The sequence below is a fragment of the Taudactylus pleione genome, unplaced genomic scaffold (genome assembly GCF_031769625.1).
Source record: "Taudactylus pleione unplaced genomic scaffold, aTauple2 ptg000513l, whole genome shotgun sequence".
Classification (NCBI taxonomy): Eukaryota; Metazoa; Chordata; class Amphibia; order Anura; family Myobatrachidae; genus Taudactylus; species Taudactylus pleione.
Genome location: NW_028284915.1, coordinates 5,470,816 through 5,493,973, shown reverse-complemented (window position 1 = coordinate 5,493,973; position 23,158 = coordinate 5,470,816). Strand labels below are relative to the sequence as shown.

Sequence of the window (23,158 nt, the reverse complement as noted above, 5' to 3'; positions counted from 1 at the left end):
GTGATTTGGGCACCATTTCATGCTGGAGATCTGATGGGAAGGTAGTGTAGGCAGACAGGGCTCTTACTAGTGAAAGTGGTAAGTTTAGCAACTAGCAAATTAGTTAGAAGCCAAGGCATGGGCACTGTGTCTGTCTGGAGTGGACTAAGGAAGGGAGCATTGTGTGTTCAACTTCAAGCAAGGCAGTGGGCACTTTGTCTGTGTCTGACTGTCTGTACAAAAATTGTGTAGTTTCTGTGTACTCTTTATTTAAAAAAACAATTATTTAAAAGTTGTGGCCACTTGTTAAACTTTCAGTGAGTTGCAGATATTGGTCATTTGTTTTAAAGAAACAAAACAATTTTTTGTATGTGTGTTCAGAGTTTCATATAATTTCATGCAGGCCATGAGACGGTGTTTAACAACAGTAACAGTCAGTAGGTCCAAGGCCTCCCAGTGTAATATTTGCACAGTGAGTCAAAGTTTGTGGTCACCTGTAAAAAAAAAATATATAAACTTGTGTGTGTTCAAATAACTTCAGTCAGGCCAGGATACTGTGTTTAATAACACCAATGGTCAGTAGGTCCAGAGTCACTGCCTTAATATCTGTGCAGTGAATCACAGTTGGTGGGAAGTTGTTTTAAAAAATAAACACTCTTTTTTGTGTGTTCAAATAACTTCAGAGAGGCCAGGCAGGCCACTATAGTGTTTAACAACACCAATGGTCAGAAGGTCAAGGGCCACTACCTTAATATCTGCACAGTGAGTCATAGTTTGTGTGCAGTTTGTGTTTGTTTAGCAAACTTCAGGCAGGAAGTGAAACAGTTCTTAACACTAATGGTCAGTAAGTCCAAGGCCACTGTGTTAATAATATCAGTGCTGTGAGTCAATGTGGATCATGAAGATCAATTGCTAGAACAGCAGGAGAAGCAACCAAGTAGTAGCGCTGCAGATGCTGCCACCAGTTATGATGATACTAGTCCTTCAATATCTACTAAAGACCATAGATGGTTTAGGTCAGGGCATCAGAAATCAAACCAATATTTTACATTGCTAAAGAAAAAAACACCACCTCTAATAAAGGGAAAGTTTACTACAAAAAAATATAAAATTGTCAACATGCCATACACTACATGCAAGGAACGGAAAGGCTCAGGCTTTGGTCTTTATTTCTTTATTTGTTAGAGGTGGTTCTGTAACTATTGTTAGTCAGTCTTCTTCTGCCTCACATGATGCAAGACCACTCAGAGTCTAGAAGAGGTGTCAAAAAATTAAAAGAGGAAAATCGGTGCGGAAAAAAAAGCACTGACGCAGAATGACAAACTGTATGTTCAGAAATGTCACAAATCCCCGAGGAGAACATAAGGGTGTTCATGAGTGCTATGTGTGAACCTGACCTTTGACACTGTACTTGTAGAGAAGCCTCCAGCTGCACCCTTTGCAAATGTGTGGATAATCAGCACAAATATAGATGCTGACATAGAAATTGAGAATGCTACTGAGGAAGTGCAACAGGATGAGGGGGGTATTTGTGTAGATGACATTGTTAATGAAGATGTTAATGATGAGGATGTTATTTGTGTAAGTCAGGCACAAGGGGAAGCAGTTCTTGCCTGTATAAGAAGACCATTGTCATGCTAAGGATAACATATCCCCCCCTATACAGGATTCCTCAGAAGAATACTTGAGCACTTAGCCTGCTACTACTGCTGCTGGGGGTGGATCTTCATCCCAGAAGATCCTTTGCAAGAGGAAGCAAATATGACAGCTGTCACGCAGTTGCGCAGCAGACCACTGAAACCATGATGGCTATGCTAATATTAGGTCTGCATCCAATATCTGCCATTAATTCATCTGGTTTTAGACAGTTAATTGAGATCATGTGTCCCCACTACCAAATTTTACCAGAAAAGCAATTTCTTGCTTTTACCAGGATGTTAAAAAACTCGTTCTTGTCCTAGAAAATATAATTGTACCCACTGTCCACTTAATCACAGATATGTGGCCAGAAGTACTGCACAAATGAAAGATTACATGACTGTGGCAGCCCACTGGGTGGGTGTTTCGCCTTCTAGAACAGGAAAAGAAGGTAACACAAAACACAATCTTATTCCCACACAGGCTACTATCTGTATCACCGGCTTCACTAAGACATACCAGTGGCAACCTGTTAGAAACAATTGGAATCTGCGCAATGCTATCTTGTAAAGGGCATCAAGACTCCATCTTAGAAATAAAATCTCACAGCACTATTTTGTAAAAAAAAGGTACATAGTCAGCCTTCCTCAAACACAGGCAGACAGTGTTTAACACAAACACTAACTTATTAGCATTTGGAACCCTATACAAAGCCCATCTTCAACCCAAAACAGGCAGAATAAACAGGGAGGCTCCGACAGCACAGCTGGAAGCCTCCTTCCTGTATGAGGATTAAATTCACTGTATAAACACATTTTGCAATTGCAGTTTAAAAACATCAGAAAAATACATGTGTGCTTATGTGTGTGTATATATATCAAATCAAGTTCCGGCACTCATGAGGAAAATGTCTACTGGTCCGGGTGCCTTCCACAGTGTAAGTTACAACTGCAACAGCACTGACAAACATGATATCCAATGGCGGCACTCCGTAAGAAAAAACTTCACTCCAAACTCACACGCTTGTCAGCAACGTTTCAGAGCGTTTAATAGTGCTTTTATCAAGCCACATATAAATACAAATGTACACTTACCCAACTTAAATACTTCACCCCTCTAGTGTGACATCCGCTACTCCACGTGCACGCTGCAACTAAGCAGTCGCGCCGGAAGTTGCATCATGCTGCCAAATGTTACCATACTAACATCACAACAATACATTACAACGTGCAAATTACAATGAAGAAAAACCTGCAATTACTCACAACGGCTTACCTCAAACATAATAACAGTATATCGTCATACAATTATGTGCATAGCTATAAAGTACAGTGTATAATATACCCTCCTGAAGTATTATTTCTATAAGTATAACAATGTGCACAGTATTAACTTATACATTATAGCTAAAATATGTGCATAACGTTAAAAACACCACATTAAAATGTATTGTTTTATGTATGTGATTGTATGTTTAAATACCATTGCTACAGCATTATCTCTCTACAGTTTTTAATATCAATAGATTTCACAATATTCTTTATAGCTACATATTGCCATTACCTAAATACTTATACTAATGTGACAACTCCCACTAGCGGATACCTCAAAAACATCCAGATGCTTATAGGGAATCATAAATTGAAACCAGAAGCTAGCTAATGTTCTAATATCTTTCAAAAATAGTACATGGAATCACAAATCCTTACTCAAATAAAACACTGCAGCCCTAATACCTCATTTAAACCTTTAGGTGCTAAAGTGTCTAATCGAATAATCCATTTGGTTTCACATTGGAGAAGCAATTTGGATCGATCACCACCCCTTCGAAGTGGGGGTATGTGATCGATAATCCTATACCTCAAAGAGGCAATGTTATGCTTAGCTGCAGCAAAATGCCTCGCAACGGGCTGTTCACTAGTACCCGTAACTAGTGCTGCCCTAATGGCTGAACGATGGTTAGCCATACGGACTCTCAGTGTACATTCAGTTTTACCGATGTACATCTTTGAGCAAGGGCAGGTGATAGCATACACAATAAAACTCGATGTGCATGTAAGACGATGTCGAATACTAAATTTGACCCCCATAAATAGATGAAAAAATATGTCACCTACTAGTAAAGACCTGCAAGTGATACAATTGGGACATCGAAAACAACCCTTTTTGGATTTACCCAACATTGACGTCTTCTTAGCTTGGCCTAACAAGTAGATATCATTACGGACCAAATAGTCCTTAAGATTCTTACCCCTTCGATAACATGACATAAGAGTGGTATTATGCAAAGGCCCCAGATCCTTATCAGATGTAATAATAGGCCAAAGGACCTTGGCTTCACGATTAATTTGGGAACTCATATGGTTGAATTTATTAACCCAGATGTGTTTTTTATTATCAATTTCTTTAGACTTGCTAGATGGGGCAGGTAATAATTTATCTACAGGAATAGACAAAGCCCTATTTTTAGCACGTTGTATAACAGCAGGGCTGTATCCTCTGTCACTAAATTTGACACACATAGCTTCAAGTTGTTTAACCCCCTCCTGACGATCTTTAGCAATTCTGAGAGCCCTCAGAAACTGGGAGAAGGGAAGTGCATCTTTAAGGGGTGCCGGGTGTGCACTACTAGCCAACAGAATGTTATTCCTATCCGTAGCTTTAGTATATAAAGACGGAACCAAATTACCATCTACCTTCCTGATGGTTACATCCAGAAAATTGACTTGATTAAAATCGATGGTACAGGTAAATTTAACCGGTTTATCCAATCGATTATAATTGTCAATCAAATCTGTAAAGGCTCGCGCACTGGCTCCCCACACTATGAAAAGATCATCGATAAATCGGTAGTATGCTAGTACATTACTAGCCACTTCTGGGTCAGCAAAAAATACTTCCTGTTCAATGGTAAACATAAATGCATTCGCGTAGGATGGGGCCACATTGGACCCCATCGCACAGACAGACTGTTGTACAAAATGAGAACCATCGAACAGAAAGTAATTACGAGTCAAAGTTAGTTCCAATAACTTCATAAATAATTGTACATCAGGCCCTGCATACAAAGGGTTACCCGTAATCAAATTACTGGTTGCTAACAGACCTTCACCATGGGGGATACAGGTATACAAACTGCAGACATCAACAGAGCATAACCAACAATCAGGTGGCAAATCCTGCAAGTTAGCCAATGAATGTAACAAGGTATTGGTATCTTTAAGGAGAGTAGGTCTAGTTTGAACACAAGGTTGTAATAGGGAATCCAAATATGTGGATATAGGTTGGTACAATGAGCCACGGGCCGCTATAATCGGTCGCCCAGGTGGTTTCACAAGATCTTTATGCAATTTAGGGATAAGGTACAACAAGGGTGTAATAGGGAATTTAACCTCAAGGGCTTTTTTAATTTCACCCGAGATAATTCCCTGATTACACGCTTCTTCTAATATTAGATCTAATTCCCTCTTGTATACAGAGGTAGGATCACCTGTCAACTTCAAATATGTTGTCACATCTCCCAATTGCCTATATGCTTCATCCCTATAATCTTGTAGGATCAACACAGCAATCCCACCCCCCTTATCCACCTGGCGGATCACAATATCATCATACGCTGATAAATTTTTAAGTGCTAAGCGTTCTTGCTTGTTCAAATTCCAAAATTTCGTTTTTTTACAGTCCACATTCTCACTGACTGCTTTGTCCAAAATTCGAGAAAAAGTTCTAATAGAGGCATTATTGCTCAATGGATCAAACGCTGATTTAGCTTGTAGTTTCAACAACTGTGGGGGTATTAAATTCGGAACAGACACCTTGTCGGCAAAATATTCCTTGATCTTTAAACTTTTATTTAACATGAAGGACTCGATCTTCCATTGTGTACGATCAAAAGGTACTGTAGGCACAAAAGATAACCCCTTACTTAATACAGCTATTTCAGCATCAGATAACGACCTATTTGATAGATTGAAGACTAAGTCCTGCGACCTTTGGGTGGCCTTCCTCTGCCTTTTATTCTGCTGGCCTCTCCGGGTGTGTTTAGGCCAGATTCTAAAAAACGTGCCAGAGTACGATTGCCAACTGGAGAAAGAACCCGTCCTTTTTGTTTAGGCCTCACTGTGGAATCAGTTTCACTCTTCGTAGTTACTGTATCATCGGAGGTATCACCCCGAGATTTAAAGGTGGTTCTCCTAAATAAAGGTCTTCTATCAGATTTGGGATAAGCACCTGTAAGCCAATGATAAACCCTGTGTTGTTCATAGTCCATGTCTACCTTCTTTCTTTTTTCAGCTTTAAATTTAATTAACTCATTTTTATATAAGTCAATTTGTGTATTCAATTTAACCTCCCAATCCGATTGTTTGTCCGCTCTCAAAATAGCAGCATGCGTATTCTCAAATTCCCTTATTTTATCTTTTGCTGACATCATCTCTCTTTTCGATTCCTCTATGACTAATAACAAGAGGTCAAACGAGCACTTGTTTAGGACTGATGTCCATTTTTTACAAAACTCCACATTGTAGCGGCCAATTGTGGGCACATTTTTAACTCGAAAGCCCCTCGGAAATTTTTTTATCTTTATAGTACTTAGACAATGTGAGCCCATGATAAAAAAAGTCTGTTTCCCTTTTTCTAAGTCGTAACAGATCATTGTACACATCGGCTGGGGCTAATATGGTTCCATGATCAGCAATATCCTCTGTAAAGAGGATAGCTTCAGCTTCAGATTCCGAAAAACTTAATACAGCTCCTTGTTCAAGGGTAATAAGATGGTGTAAACCTTCCATATTTTCAGCTGCCATTATCTCATAAGCAGAAGCATATATTATTAAAGTCTATAAACGGACAGCAAGGAGAACACAGTCAAAAAATATTGTATATGATGGTTCTTATCCTTCACAGATAAACAGCATATGGCAATTATTGAGTCACTGTAGCATGATAGGTTAGGTCACAACAAAGAGGCTTGTGAAAATAAATATACTCCGGTGCCATGAAATATAACTGAGGGCTTGCACAACAGCAATCAATACTCCAGTATCTCACCCTTAGTCAGACATATCAAACCAAGTTCCGGCACTCATGAGGAAAATGTTTACTGGTCCGGGTGCCTTCCACAGTGTAAGTTACAACTGCAACAGCACTGACAAACATGATATCCAATGGCGGCACTCCGTAAGAAAAAACTTCACTCCAAACTCACACGCTTGTCAGCAACGTTTCAGCGCATTTAACAGCGCTTTTATCAAGCCACATATAAATACAAATGTACACTTACCCAACTTAAATACTTCACCCCTCTAGTGTGACATCCGCTACTCCACGTGCACGCTGCAACTAAGCAGTCGCGCCGGAAGTTGCATCATGCTGCCAAATGTTACCATAGTAACATCACAACAATACATTACAACGTGCAAATTACAATGAAGAAAAACCTGCAATTACTCACAACGGCTTACCTCAAACATAATAACAGTATATCGTCATACAATTATGTGCATAGCTATAAAGTACAGTGTATAATATACCCTCCTGAAGTATTATTTCTATAAGTATAACAATGTGCACAGTATTAACTTATACATTATAGCTAAAATATGTGCATAACGAAGTACTGCACAAATGAAAGATTACATGACTGTGGCAGCCCACTGGGTGGGTGTTTCGCCTTCTAGAACTGCAAAAGTAGGTAACACAAAACACAATCTTATTCCCACACAGGCTACTATCTGTATCACTGGCTTCACTAAGACATACCAGTGGCAACCTGTTAGAAAAATTAAGGGATGTCATGGCAAAATGGCTTACCCCACTTGGACTCTCCTCAGAATTTGTCATTTCTGATAACACTACAAATATTGTGAGAGCATTAAAGCTGGGTGATTTCCAACACGTCAACTTGGTGGTGCTGATTTTTTTTTTTTTAAATGACAGGGGCATGCAGGAGATGCTGTCTGTTCTCAAAAAGTTTTGGGACATTTATTCCATTTAGCAACTGCATGTAGAGATTGTAGCACCTGCAAGAACAGTTCAATCTGCCATGCCACCAACTAAAGCAAGAGGTAGTAACAAGGGAGAATTCCACCCTTTATATGCTTCAGCGAATGGAGGAAGAGCAACATGCCATCCAACCCTACACAACAAGCCATGACATAGGCAGAAGGGGAATGTACATTAGTCCAGCACAATGGAGAATACTTTCTGTGTTGTGCAAGGTGCTGAAACCATGCAAAGTAGTCACCTACGAAGTGAGTTCGGGCACTGCCAGTGATTCCGCTGAGTATGTTGGACTTGTAAATCAAATCCTTTACTCGCTTTGCCAGATTCCAAGGGTTGTCAACATTTTGAAGCTGGATACTGTCAAAACCGGATAATTGGCGAAGACAGAATCTGTTTGCAATTGGAATCTGCGCAATGCTATCTTGTAAAGGGTGTCAAGACTCCATCTTAGAAGTAAAATCTCACAGCACTATTTTGTAAAAAAAAGGTACATAGTCAGCCTTCCTCAAACACAGGCAGACAGTGTTTAACACAAACACTAACTTATTAGCATTTGGAACCCTATACAAAGCCCATCTTCAACCCAAAACAGGCAGAATAAACAGGGAGGCTCCAACAGCACAGCTGGAAGCCTCCTTCCTGTATGAGGATTAAATTCACTGTATAAACACATTTTACAATTGCAGTTTAAAAACATCAGAAAAATACATGTGTGCTTATGTGTGTGTATATATATATATATATATATATGTGTGTGCATACATGTGGCCCATCATGCATGGACTTATGTGTATAATATCACACACAGACTTATATTTGAAAAGTAGCAAAATTCCCTGCAACTCATACACACAATGTTAAACAGAACACAGTCAGTTTTTTAGTGATCCTTCCCAAAATCATACTGGCATGGCCACACACACACATAGATGCCCTTCGAGCTTAGTGCTGCTCGCTGAGTGCCCCACCGACCCTCAGACGCACAACGCAATTCAGTGCTGTTTTCCCCGCATACATACATTTAAAAGCAATGGTCCCGTAATGCAAAAAGGATAATTATTACTTGGTTTAAACGCAATGTCAGTATATAAAGAAATGAATGTTTTCTGTAACTATGGCTTAGTAAATGACAATTGGACTGTGTGTGGAGCCGTACTGATCTACTCTGTTTCCACAGCGTTCCGGTGACATCAATATGAAGATCAGAACATGCGTCTATGAAATATGAATGTTAGAGAGAATAACTATTTGAAATGTTGTTTGCCATAGCAGCTTAGATTTGCATGTGGGGGATACAAAAGGAGGTTTGAGACCTTTTGTATCCATTTGGAATTGTCCAATAAATGCCCTGTAACAGATTTCTAACCTTTACCAAAAGGCAATAACATGGTGTAGGCTTGTTTACATTTTTGTCCAAAGGACTGGTTATTCCAGTCTAATCAATAGAGCTAGCTAACTGGGAACAGTAGTTCAGGTAACCAAAAGGATACTCCCTTTCTGATGACCTCACAGGTAAAAGGGGGCGGGAACATAGCATGCACATCCTGAGAACACACAGCCAGCAGACACACTTGCAGGAAGGAAGAGAGAGGTTCACTCTCTCACAAGACAACGAAAAATGGGTCTCAGTTCCTCTGGGTTATAGCTAAGTATAAATTGTGCAATATTTAGCCTATTTGGGTGTCTGTAGCTATGTTTGGTGTTAATCTGTTATTAGCTTAGCATGGTGTGTGGTTTGTAGTTTTCTAAGGATATTCATGAGTCTGTGTTAGCATACAGTGGATGATATGTTATCTAATCTGTACTCTTCATCTACACTGTAGGGTACAATAGTCTGTTATCAGCATGCAGGAAAGGGATTGATTATGGAGTTTTTATAATATTTGTAAATGATTGATGCTGGTTGATTGAGATCCCATGTGTTCTGTGTTAGGGCCTTCCCATGTGTTCTGTGTTAGGGCCTTCCCATGTGTTCTGAGTTAGGGCCTTCCCATGTGTTCTGAGTTAGGGCCTTCCCATGTGCTTGAACAATATCTCTGCTTGGGAGAGATAGGCTTGGTATGTGTTGTATACTCATGAATGTAATCATAGGGTGGTATCAGTTATATATTATGGAAGTTGAATTAATAACAGCTTTGAATGGTCATAAGTAATTGCCGTGTGGGTCAGCTAGGTATATTGTCTGCAGTTTATTAGAGATGGCTACTTCCATGTGGGGTGAACAAAGGAAATTATAATTCTACGCAGTTATGGTGTTGTATGGGTCAGATAGGTATATTGTCTTTATTATAATTGTGATCATTGATGGATGGATGATTTACAGAGTTACAACTTAATGTGAGTTTTCAAATTGGAGTTTGCCTAGGGCTCATGAGGCTTGCAAACAAAGGAAGAGTATGTGTTTCAGCCCTTCCCCCTCCCCATGGTCTAGTGGGTACTGGATGAGGTCTGTTGTAGGATGGTATTGTTGTATATTGGAATCAGCTTGTGTTGTACATGTTGGAATATTAAATGGTGCAGTGTTTGCCTGATGTGTTGGCATATGATATCCAGCTTGCATATTTAATTAACTATGGCATTATGGGAGATTTCAATGAGGTAGCTTCATAATGGAGTTTGTTTGTAGACCATGCGGTTTGGACAATAGGGCAGGAAGCATTCCTAAACCCCCCCCTCACACACAAACACACACACACACACACCATCACCAGCCATCTTGAACATGTGCTCCCAGCAGACATTGATATCTCTCTCATTGTATTTTGATGTGTCTCTTTTTCTCTCTCTTTCTCTCTCTCTCTCTCTGTCTCATTGTATTTTGATCTTTAATAACCGTTTCATGTATTTTAACTGTACCTTATGACCTAATGTTTGTACAATTTATTTGCGCTCATTATTAGATCATAGCATTGTAACATCTGTACTTTTACCTGAATAATAATCTTTAGCGCTTTGGACCGCTATTCAACTGTCTCAGTATTCCATTAATGGTATAATCAAACACAGCGCTAATTAGCGACATCTTGTGGTTTCAGAAGGTATAGGCAGGTTTTGTCTTAGAGGTTCTAGGCAGGTGAATCTTAGAGGTTTATAGGCAGGAATGTATTAAAAGGTTTATTAACAAATTCAACAATCACTACATTTTGGCAACCGTGCTTAATCCTAAGTGTAAGTCATATTTTTCTTTCCAACTGACACAGATCTTAAGAGATGCAAAGAATTCCTGGCAAGCAAGTCGTCAGCTCAGGTGGCATGATGACATCTCCTACCTCAGTTTCCCTGGCAACTGCTGCTACCATGAAAAAACTGAGCTGACCCACTGATGATGCTGATGAGTCAACACAACATTTTGACATCTGGTCAGATCTAAAAGTATTGCCCAAAATTAGTAACTCTACCGTAACTCAATCTAATATGGTCACCATCCATAGAATGTTGGAGACTTATTTTAATGACAGTGAACAAATAGGCATGTCAGACAGTCCCTTTGACTAATGGGAGGAATAAAGGCAATTTGGAGGCCCTTGCACAAACTGGCTTTGCTTTACTTAAGCTGCCCACTCTCCAGTGTGTACGTGGAAAAAGTTTTCACCATGCTGTTATGCTTTGTATACAGACTCAGGGCCTGATTCACTAGGGAAAACAACTGCAAATGAAAGTGTGATTACGCTCACAGTTCAACTGTGATAGTGTGCTAATCCATTGCGATCGCAATGCCGCCGCTGCACTACACAAGGAAGCCCACTTTGCCCTACACACATACATAATAATATTTAGCAAGACTGCAAAACCATCAGTAGAATCGAGGATAATCACAGCCTCATGCACACTTGAACAAGCCCTGATCTTAATCAGAAATTGCTAACATCCACGTATCCTATCAGGCCTCAGGCTGCGTAGGGCATCGCAGTGGCTAATTTATGCATGCCCATGCAACATCATTGAAATGCACTGGCACACCTGCGTTCGGCCGACAACCCCCCATTGCCACCCTCAATTGGCACTTCCTGTCAATCACTCTGCGATGGGTCTGCATAGTAAATGCGATCGCAGTCTCGATCGCAATGGCTAGTTCATGCACTGCAATGCATATGCATGCACAGTATGCAACAATCGTCTGATTGCATGCATAATAGCAACTGCATCCCTTGCTCAATCAGGCCCTGAGTCCAATAAACATATACAAGTTTGCATAATTAAATAATCAGTGCAATGGGCGCCACCCCATAGAGGGCGAACCCCTCCCAACCATTCCCGATTTCAGCGGGACAGTCTAATTTTTTGGGCACTGTTCCACCTGCGGGCCTAAGTGTCCTACAGGCGGTCAGGAGGTTGGGCACCTCCACCACCATAGCAGTGTGGCAGTGCCAGACCTCTGGGAAAAGAATGGATGTGGCATCCATCCAGTACAGGAAGATGGCTGGGGGATGCCCAGCTACAGACAGAGTCCTAGGCTCACCTCCAGCCTGAAGTTAAATGTGTCGTGCCATACGGGCACGTCCCCCAAAAAAATTTTAATTTAGGAAGTGTGGTCTATGATAATTAGGCCACACCCATTTTTGATCATGCGTGGCTTTACCATGCACAGTTAACGGGTGCCATAGTCTCGTTCTGCACAGGGCGCGGCTCCTTCTGGAGCAGGCCCTGACTCCAGGCATCTTGTAATGCACCCACATACAGTAAGACAAACCAAACGCAGGGTTTATCTTACTTCCATTTTTCCATCACAGCTTGAGGCAGGAGCGATTTGCTTGTGTTTGCCTCCTTGGTTGAAAGTTGCCAGCTATACCTTGCCAAAGCTAGTACATGACTTAGAGCCTGTTTTAGCAAGGATCGCTATTCTGCTAATATGCATGCAATGCAGTTGCTCATATCAGCGGTGCTATTTATATGTTTGCATTCACATTGCGATCGTAGCCTCATATAAGGACACCCATTTCCCCTTACTCACATCTGTATACTGGGGCAACATAGCAAAACAATCGGCAACATCGAGTAACATTGGACCCATATGCACACTTGCACAAGCACTGACCTCCCTGTTTTCTGGGAGTGGCCAGCCCAGAGACTGCGTGGATGTACTCAGTCTTCTGGGCTTGCAAGCCAGCCAGCCTGAGTAATCTGAGGCTTACTCAGCTGTCCAGCCGCCCGATGCCATTGACCATCGCGACCGGTGGTCACGATGGTCGCGATGGTGACCCTAGCCTGCAAACTCTGCCACAGTTCTGGGATAGCAAAAGTAGCAGGGGTTGCCAGCGTGCAGCTTTGCAATTATGATCCTTGCTGAATCAGGCCCATTGTTTGTTGATAGGTATGAAGAATGTCTGCACTTGGTATGTCTAGATTGTGGAGTGTGCTGCTTCTTATCAGTGGTTAAAGACTTTCTAGAACACATTGTCATGGTCCTGTGAGCAGCATCCAGATACGCCAATCTGAGAATCGCCACCCGTGACTCTTACAGGTTACATCAGCACGTGTGGTTAACTAAACCCGGTTACTGCCACCAGCAGAACAAGAATATAATGCTAAAGCATAAGGTAAGCTTCTGCTCTTGCCTGAACACACAATTATCAATAGAAAAATAGGTAACATGAGCCATATGAGGCCTTGGGTCATAAAAACACAGATCCAGAACTAGAATTAATATTTAATTCAAGAATGTCTTCAAAGCTTATGTACAAAAGGTTACAAGGCTTATAATAATGTTCACACAGTTACTCACACTTTCCAGAAAATAAAATAAAATAATAAAAGGAGGAAACAAACCATTCGGGTCAAGGCGGCTTAAATGGTTCTGGGATGAGGCTTTCCCCAGAGATGAACTCAGGATCATCTGTATCCTTCGATAGAGTCATGCAAGATAAACAATGGGTCAGGGTTGACTCACATATTTATGCCTGCTTTTTCCAGGCACCCCCCTCCCTGGGCATGATTTTAACCCTTTTCAGCTCAGAGTGGATTGTTTAGCTGGCTGAAGCTCTGGGTTTCATGGCCACATGAGCAGGGGTTCTTTAATTAAACACTCAGCTCTATTTGAAGTTTGGGAAACAGGCTGGGACAATAAACGTGCCCAGTGACTAGGTGAGATTCACACCTCCGGAGACCGAGTGTCTCCCTGGTCCATCCATTCTTTTGATCACTGTCCCCAAACAGAACACATGGCTCTTAATGACTGTTTTAGAAAGGGCGGGGCCAGCTGTCATAATTTCACAGACATATTTCTTCTATGTCATATACAGTGGGACATGTTTATGGCTGATTCAGGAAGACAGACCTTCTTACAACCTTTCTTGCCTAGCTTCAATGGGGACTAGTCAAGAGGGGTTTTGTCACCTTTCCACACACCAGACCTCATGAGTACACAGACCCTAGAATAATTCTTTACAAAGGAATTTTGCATACAACTGTACAAGAGGGAAAAATACATGTTATTACCAATACAATATATTTTGTATTATGCCCATTCTGATGTGAAATTAGCTATTCTGCTACACCTTCCCATTTAAGATCAGCATGGGAGCAGTGACACTTCTAGCTGCGGTCTCCCAAACTGTATTCTGACAGCTGTCATTACCCTGTCTGGATGGGCTGCTGTCGTCTGACTGTCAAGGCAGCCCATCGCAGTTGTCATGTTGGGACCCCCTTTGGTGCTGGATGGTGAAGTTGTACTGCTGCAATAACAAAGTCCACCTGAGCAACTTTCCATTGTCACCAGAGATGTAGTGTAACCATCTTAATGGATTATGGTCTGATGTTACAGTGAAATTGCGTCCGTACAGATAGGACTGCAGTTTCTGGAGGGTCCAGACTATTTTTCGACACTCCTTTTCAATGGTTGCATATGTTACCTCATGAGAAAGCAGCTTCCAGCTTAAAAACATAATGGGGTGTTCCCCACCTTGGTCATCAACCTGACTAAGCACGGCCCCCAGCCCAAAGTTAGATGCATCTGTTTGCACTATGAACCTGCATCAGAAGTCAGGTGCCTGCAGCACCGGTGCATCAGACAGTGCTGTTATTAACAACAGAAAACCTGTTCACAAGCCTCAGTCCAGTGTATCAATTGGGGAAGCTTCTTTTTTGTGAGATCTGTCAGATGCCTCGCAATTATGCTGTACTGGGGTACAAACTTGTGATAGTACCCTGCAGTCACCAAAAAGACATGACCTGTTTCTTGGTTTTATGGGTAGGCCATGTAGCAATAGCTTCTACCTTCCCTGGCTCTGGAGGTGGTTACTGCCCCCTGCCCCAGGTACTGTACCACTCACATGAACAGCTGGCACTTCTCTGGATTGATGGTCAAGGCAGCCCTAGTGATCTATTTTAATACATCATCCAAATGGATCAAATGTTCCTCCCAGGTTTGACAGAATACCGCAATGTCATCCAGGTATGCAACCATGTGCCCCTCCCAGCCCTCCAGTAGGTCATTAACCCAGTTCTGGAATGAGGCTGGGGCATTTTTTAACCCAAAGGTCATGACTAAGAATTCATACAGCCCAAATGGGGTTATAGAGGCAGACCACTCACGGGCCTCGGGTGACAAAGGAGTCTGCCAGTACCCTTGGCTTAGATCCATGATGTTGACATATCATGCTTAGGCCAGCTAACTTAACAGGTCATCCATCCTGGCATGGGATATGCATCAAATACCATGGCCTCATTTAACCTCCAGTAGTCCACGCAGAACCGAGTGCCCCCAAACTTCTTTGGGACCAGCACTATGGGCGCAGCCCATGAACTACAGGACTTCTTTGTTACCCCTAAGCTCAGCATCTCATTCACCTCCCACCTCATTGCCTGTAACACTTCCAAGGTTCTTCTGTTTGCTGGCTTTCTAAGGGGGGGTTTGGTTCCCTGTGTCTATGTGATGTGTGACTAGGTGCATTCTCCCTAGCCTTCCTGCCTTATTGGAATCAGTACCAGGACCTTTTGCCCTACATCAAATATGCACTCCATGGCATTACGGTCATACCAGAGCTTCTGTCTGGTTTGTGCAGCCTTAAGGTTGATCTGGGCCAACCCCATCAAGGTCTGCATCTTTTCCCTAAACTGCATGACAGATGTTTCGGGGGTGGCTAGTTTCTCTTCCAAGTCCTCTCGGATCAAATCCAAGGGACCGCGCACATTGCGTTCATACAAGAGTTGCAAAGAGGAGGTGCGGCAGGAATCGCTACCAGTCTCTTACCTGGGACTCTACAAATGTACGGAGCATTTGCTTCAGGATGTTGTTAAATCTTTCCACGAGTCCATTCCCAGCCGGGTGATAACCTCTCCTTATCAGGTGATCCACCTGCATCCTTTGCACCTGGGGCAGAAGACCTTTCTAGGCCGGGTTCTAGGGGGCTTACTCAGAGTAGTCTTTGGGATTTGTAACAAGGAAGAAATGATCTGCCCACTGATCACTTACATAGACAGCCTCTTTTGCAACTGTTGCATGTAGGGTTCTGCTGGGGTAGAGATGTCGCTATTAATGAAAATAAAATTTGGCAATTAAAGGAATGATGAAATCTTCTACATACAAAAATCAGACTCAGCATTCTACACTTATGTCAAGGTTGTTAAATTATGTGCAACACAGGGAACTATTCACCTTGCTTAAAAACACTTAGCGGGCTCAGCTGCACACACATTTCATCACGTACTGCTTTCTGTCAGTATACAGCAAATCCATTTTTACCATGGTTATAAAACAGCACAAAACAGAGATAGTTAAAGCATTTGGGAAATTGAGCAGTGACATTTTCATTTTCCATTTTAATATAAGCACATATTATTTTGATCAGTGGTTAAATTCCCACTTATTTTTCTAACTGCACTGTGAATAGGCTTATTCTCTATTTTACTGAAAGTTCTTGACTGTGGTGTCAAGAAATTATTTTATTTTGCTGAGTTCTTACTCCTAAATTAGAGACAGACAGATTGGACATTTATACTAGATGTCCATGTATTGAGCATCATCAAAAAGTGTAAATGTCACAGCTGATTATGTACAGTATATCTTACAGCCCCAATGACCGATGCCATAAGCATTGACCAGCACATTCTCATAAGCACCACTATCATGTTTTATCCAGCAGTGTCATCATGTTAATGTTAAGCTCAACACACACAGTTTTGGCCATCAATTACAGCTAGAAGTTCTAATGCCTTTATACCTAGCATTGCCGTAACATTAAGCCCAGCAATCACCATTACACTTACCAACATCTGTAGGATTTCTGATGCTCTATGCAGGTATAATTAATATAAATCCTCTGATAATTACAAATACTGAACTTTGCAGGAGAGAGCATGATTCATATTTAAATACTGTAGAATATGCCAGAACCTGCTTTGTAGTTGCCCAAATGAAAAGCTCTACATCCATCATTGTTACGCTATCAATATATACTGTATGTACCATGTACAATATTTGTTATATTAAGGCATATATGTACTAAGATATGATACTGAATACAGATAACTTAGGAAAGTGTATAAATACATAGTAAACTGACAATTACTATGACTATTTCCTGCAAAATTTCCTTTCTTCTGATGGGAGGGATATTTTCATTAGTACACAGTCTGCATCATTCAGGAACGTATAAAGAAATCTGTATATTGAACCACATATTGACTAGGGTTGACCATAAAAAGAGACCTATGAAATAATGGCTGCACTTCTGCAATCACAACATGCCTTCCAATAGAGTGTAGCCATTGAATATTAACCACTGATGGTTTGCTACTGCACATGCACACAAGAGCTCTGCTACACATACTACATCCTTGTATCTGCAGCAGAATGTACCTTATCAGCCATCAGAAACAAGTATGCAATCCCGACATCAATTGGAAAAAGCATTTGCCAACCACCGATTTCCAATGGCCATCCATAATATTGACCAGTTGAATTAATACATTTAAAAATTTGATAACACATAATAAATACAGTCCACATATCCCCACAATCACATGATCCTTTAGAAACAAATAGGCTGCAAATAGCAGTATTTTAGGAAATGAATAGAAAAGTTGTGGTCCTAAAGTGGTCTTTGAAGTGATGTTTTTGCGGTTTTAATTTTATTTCCACATGTTCCCAAACTAGAGCAGGAATAGAGTGCTTTTGTTGGGGCAGTAACTGGAATATGCAGGCAGATAAATAATTGTGTGCAATCAGCACCATAACTAGGTGATTTCCTTCCCTATGCCAGCCCAACCCTTTCAAACATGTGATGCCTAAGAGCACATTGGGGGGCTCTATTGGCTACTGTGTGTCATCCCAGGCACCTTGCAAGCCAAATGTAGGTGAAATGATTGTTCCACCTTCAGGGCCCTGCATCCTGGGTGGTGGCACCACTAGCACACCCCTAGTTATGGTCCTGTGTGTATTACACATTGATTGTGTTTTTCCTTTTTCCCAGTTTGCATGTGATTTCTGATGTATTTAAATTCTTATATTGTTATTTCTCAAACATTACCCTGCTATTACTATATAAAGTGATCATTTATCAGTTTATTATATCAGAAATGGAAATTTATAAACCAATAAAAATCTGCCTCTTCAGTACATCTCTTTTAGAACAAATGCACTTCCTAGCCTTGCATACTTAGGTGCATGGCCAGCTTTGTGAGTGTGCCTTGGAGCATGTGATGTAAAGCCCCAAATAACTCTTTAGATATAATGAGGGGGTCTAAAGGATTCAAACTACTGAAATGTTTCCAGTCCAGTGGTCCAATCTTGTTATTTTTCCTGGTACGAAAAGCATAGGGAGGTCAGAAAAAGCCCCGATGATTTCAGTATGGACATGGTAACCACTTGAATAGGGGGAATGCAGTAATTTGTTCCACCCCCTTCCCATAGAGGCAATAGCCAAGTGTTGACCAGCCTGGGCTGCTTTATATTATATTTTTATAGTGGAAACCATCCCTGGCTGTCTAGGAATTGGGCTGGTTGAATACTTGGGTAAGTACATTGGTTGTTTTTCATTATTTTTGTTATTACATAGTGCAGCATCTGTGGCGTGAGTGGAGGTAATGTTCAATGACTTGCAGCTCTCCACTATCCAACCACGTTTTCTGACTGCAAGTGACTGACAGCTAATTACCTTCTCTCAGCCCACAGGAGCTGCCAATTCATTAATGTCATTTTTATTTATTATCAGCAGCATCTGTTCTCACTGTGATCTCTAATGTGTGCAATGATTGAACAACAAACTATGGGGTTAGCTATGGTATTAAATGACAGACGTCTCAATGGTTTATTGTTCAATGTTAAACTGACACATGTAGAATCATACTGCATGTGCTATGTGATTTATCCAGCATTAAAAGACAATTACCACTAAAATATAACTTTTAATAATTCCCTAAAAATAGGTAAGCGAAGTATAAAGTGAAAAATGTGATTAAAGTGTAAATGGTTGAAATACTGTGTCCATCAATTTTATTCTCATTTTGTTAATCATATCTTACAGTTACAAATCACACTGCTGATAATATATAGCGCTAATATATACTGTACTTGTTTCTACGATAGTCTTTGTAGAAAATCTCATATTCATAGGGATTCAAACCAAGTATATATAAGGACAATCCTAACGGTCAAGGTGTGTTTCCCTATAGATTTGTAAAAAAACACCACCTTCCATAAACATTTTTTCAAGCTCAAAGTAGACCACTAGATCTCAATAGTATTAATGTCCTAGTATCACATTTAGTGGCTGTTATATAATATCATAAGTGACAGACTCCTATCACTTCATAGTATGCATCATAATATTGCCTGTATAGCCAATCTAATTGGAAAGGAGAATATTGTTCCTTTATATACCATATATTATATGGAAAAGGCAACCTTATATGCTGTTTACATCATCCAATATTTTGACACATGGGAACAAAAGAACAGAATATTAGTTAGGAAATTAATTTCACAGTGAGTAAATGATCCTTACTTTTGAGTGAGTCTAAACATGTCTGCTCATTCCTGATGTATGGATCCTACTTAGAGTGAATATTTCCTCAGTGTAACTGTGAGCAATCCATGGATCAGGTATTAAATGGCCTATAAATTAATTAACTGCACACTTCATATATATTGTTGGTAAATAATAATTGCCTACTAGGTAGTTACTTCATTGTGCAACAATCAACCCTGTTACAATCCATACATACAAAATAATGTATCAGATTGACTTTGGCTGAGTTATATAGTATCCATGATTCTCAGTAAATACTAAACCTTCTCCCTGAAATTAATCTGTAGGCAATACACTCCTTCTTATGAACACTCTTTTGAGTGTGCTCATTATGTGAGTTAAATGTCATAAGGGTCAAACATTAATGCATAGAAATAATTGTTTAATAGTGCACTTGGTATCTATTTTCTTAGTAGGTTGTTAAGTTATACAGTCTGATTATACTGAGTGCAGCAGTCCGCCACACGCTGATCCAAAGCAATCAGTGCGTCAGATATCCCATGATTATAATACTTCTGTGTCTAAATTGGAATGACATGTAAGAACCGTTCATATATTGTTCATTTACTAAAGATATGGGCACTTAGATACACATATTTTTTATAAAACAGCGTATGAGGCAGTGTGATTCACGATGGAACACAGTAATTAAAATACACAGAGCACACTAGCCAGTGTGTGCTGTGCAGATTCTCGACACGCATTTCGCTGTCAGCTTATTCACAGGAGCAACCTGGCCGCCGGGTTGCAACTATGTCCTGATTAATCTCAGCACCATTCATGCTGATTGACATCTGCCTCGGCCAATGACTATCGCCTATCAGCTCCCTACTAGGTCCAGCCACATCAGCCAGAGAGAGCAGGGAAGTAGAGCCGGGGATTCCTTTTGATCAAGCAGAGTGCATAACCAATCACTGCCGCTAGTCAGCATTTTGATTGGCTGAATTCTAACAATAGAGGAATGCAGAGGAATGGAACAAAATAGTGAGTGGATTACATAAGAGGATAAAACAGGGGATTACCTTGAATTTCTATCATTGCATTGATCTAAACCTTCTAACTATTAATAGAATATGTTTAAAATATAAAAAATTTTTGATATGAGATAATTGTGGTTACTATATATTTCATTAAATAAACATTCTTCATAAATGATCATATCAAGGGAATTGTGATAGATAGCGAGATATAATGTGTGTGTGTATATATATATATATATATATATATATACACACACATACATACATACACATACACACACACACACACGTGCCAGGAAGCAAAAGTGACATGAATATGAAAATATAATGTAATCACAGTTTTACCATGTGGGTTAAAACATATATAAAAAATCATTTATAATTAAAGAGTATATTGATAAATTCATATATAAATAAAAGTGTATAAAATATTCACACCTTAGTGTAGCGAAAAGTGAAAAACTAAAACTGCCAAACGTGTATGAGAATCACTACAAAATAACACTCAGTGCTAATAACATATATCCAATAAATTGTTGGAGTGAATAAAGTGTAATATAATAGTAGCTATTGCACAGATCTCAATTATAAATTATATAAATTAAAATAGATCAATATTTATTAAATAAACACTATAATTAATGCTTTCATTCAACCCATTGGGTTGTAATCACCATAAATGTCCAGTAGCTATAAGGTTGCCTTTTCCATATAATATACGGTATATAAAGGAACAATATTCTCCTTCCCAATTAGATTGGCTATACAGGCAATATTATGATGCATACTACGAAGTGATAGGAGTCTGTCACTTATGATATGATATAACAGACACTAAATGTGATACTAGGACATTAATACTATTGAGATGTAGTGGTCTACTTTAAGCTTGAATCAATGTTTATGGAAGGTGGTGTTTTTTTACAAATCTATAGGGAAACACACCTTGACCATTAATATTTGTCCTTATATATACTTGGTTTGAATCAGTATTAGATATTTTCTACAAAGACTTAGCATAGAAACAAGTATATATTATCAGCAGTGTGAGTTATAACTGTAAAATATATGATTAACGAAATGAGAATAAAAATTGATGGACACAGTGGGCCTGATTCAGAGCCGTACGCTATTTGCGCTTGCTCGGTCAGAAAAAGGGGCCGGCTATTTAAATTGAGCACTCGCTCTTTGCGGTCTGTTGACGCCTCTATGTCTGAGCGAGCGAACGAAACATGCGTTCGCTATTTTGTAAAGACGCCCCCTGGCCGCTCGCTTCCTACGTCATCTCCGCTATTTATTTGATTAATCGAGTACATCGAAAGGCGTCTGAAGTAGGTTTATCCTACCGCAATCATGTGAACAGTTCAGGCTAAGAAACAACCAAGTGACGTGGTCGATGACGCTGCTTTGTTAATTATGCATACCCTTAAAATGCCCGTTTTGACCGTTTGGAACGCCTGCATTCGGATTTCCACTCCCCGTTTTCAAGCACCTTCCCCTGTTACCACCCACAAACGCCTCATCCTGTCACTCAAATTAGTAGGCACTCGCTATTTTACGAGCACTCGATTTCCGATCGCACTGACTGGTTGGCGCATGCGCATTACGACCCATAGGCATGTGCAGTTGAGCGAACATCGCTCGGAGCGAACGAGCGGCCGCTTACGAGCGGCTCTGAATCAGGCCCGGTATTTTAACCATTTACACTTTAATCACATTTTTCACTTTATACTTCACTGACCTATTTTAAGGGAATTATTAAAAGTTATATTTTAGTTTATATTTTGGATCACTAAAATATTCTATTTAAGGCAATATGCTCACTACCAGTCCGTGAGTGCCCCATACAGGAACACCTGTTCTCTTTTCCTGTTAGGATTCTGTCAGTGTTGAGGATCAGGCTTTTTAATACAATATTTTTTGAAGGTGGCACAGAGTTGGAGATGGTACAAAACATTTGGTATGTCTACATGTTCAAAATATGAACAGATGACATGTTGACCTTATGTCGGTGTCAACATTGTGGATATCAATAATTCAATGTTTTCTGTTGACATTCTAAACATTAATATCCTAAATGCTGACTTTATGCTGTCGACATAATGATTGTTGATCTTCCGACTGTTGACATTATGGTGTCGACATAATGTAGGTCGACATTCTGAATGGAACCTGTTTACGCTGTATTTGCATAATATTGTGCTTTAGTATGGGCAGGGCCGGACACTGCCATTAGGCAGATTTAGGCAGCTGCCTTGGACACTGGCTCCTAGGGGGCGCCGTTGAGATTGCAAACACAAAAATTAAGGATTTCTCTGAAAGGAACATTCTTATGCTACTTACTACTGACAACATAAGCAGATTATATAGATAGCTCCTGCACCCATACTTTTCCCTGCTATTACTTCTATCTGTGTACAGTAGAACATGCCTGGCTGTTTCAGCTCTGTAGGCAAGCAGCAGTGTCCGTCCTCTTTCCCTGTCAATCTCCCTCTCCCTCTCCTCTCCTTCACTCCTTCCCAGCCAGAGATTCACAGAAGCTCCACTCTGTTTTTACTCTGATCTAATGGATGGAATATGCTACATTTCTAA

At 40.3% G+C, this 23,158-nt stretch overlaps 1 protein-coding gene across 2 annotated transcripts in view; it reads right to left on the bottom strand.

The window, feature by feature from the left end:
- Positions 1-23,158, bottom strand: part of NPY1R (neuropeptide Y receptor Y1) — an 84,042-nt gene that overhangs the window by 45,804 nt on the left and 15,080 nt on the right. The window contains exon 1 of one of the 2 annotated variants that reach the window (XM_088450280.1): positions 15,809-15,845. The exons of the other annotated variant lie outside the window; for it this stretch is intronic. The gene's annotated coding sequence lies outside the window, so the exon portion shown is untranslated. Of the gene's footprint in view, positions 1-15,808; positions 15,846-23,158 lie in introns of those variants that run through there. 2 annotated transcript variants of the gene reach the window in all.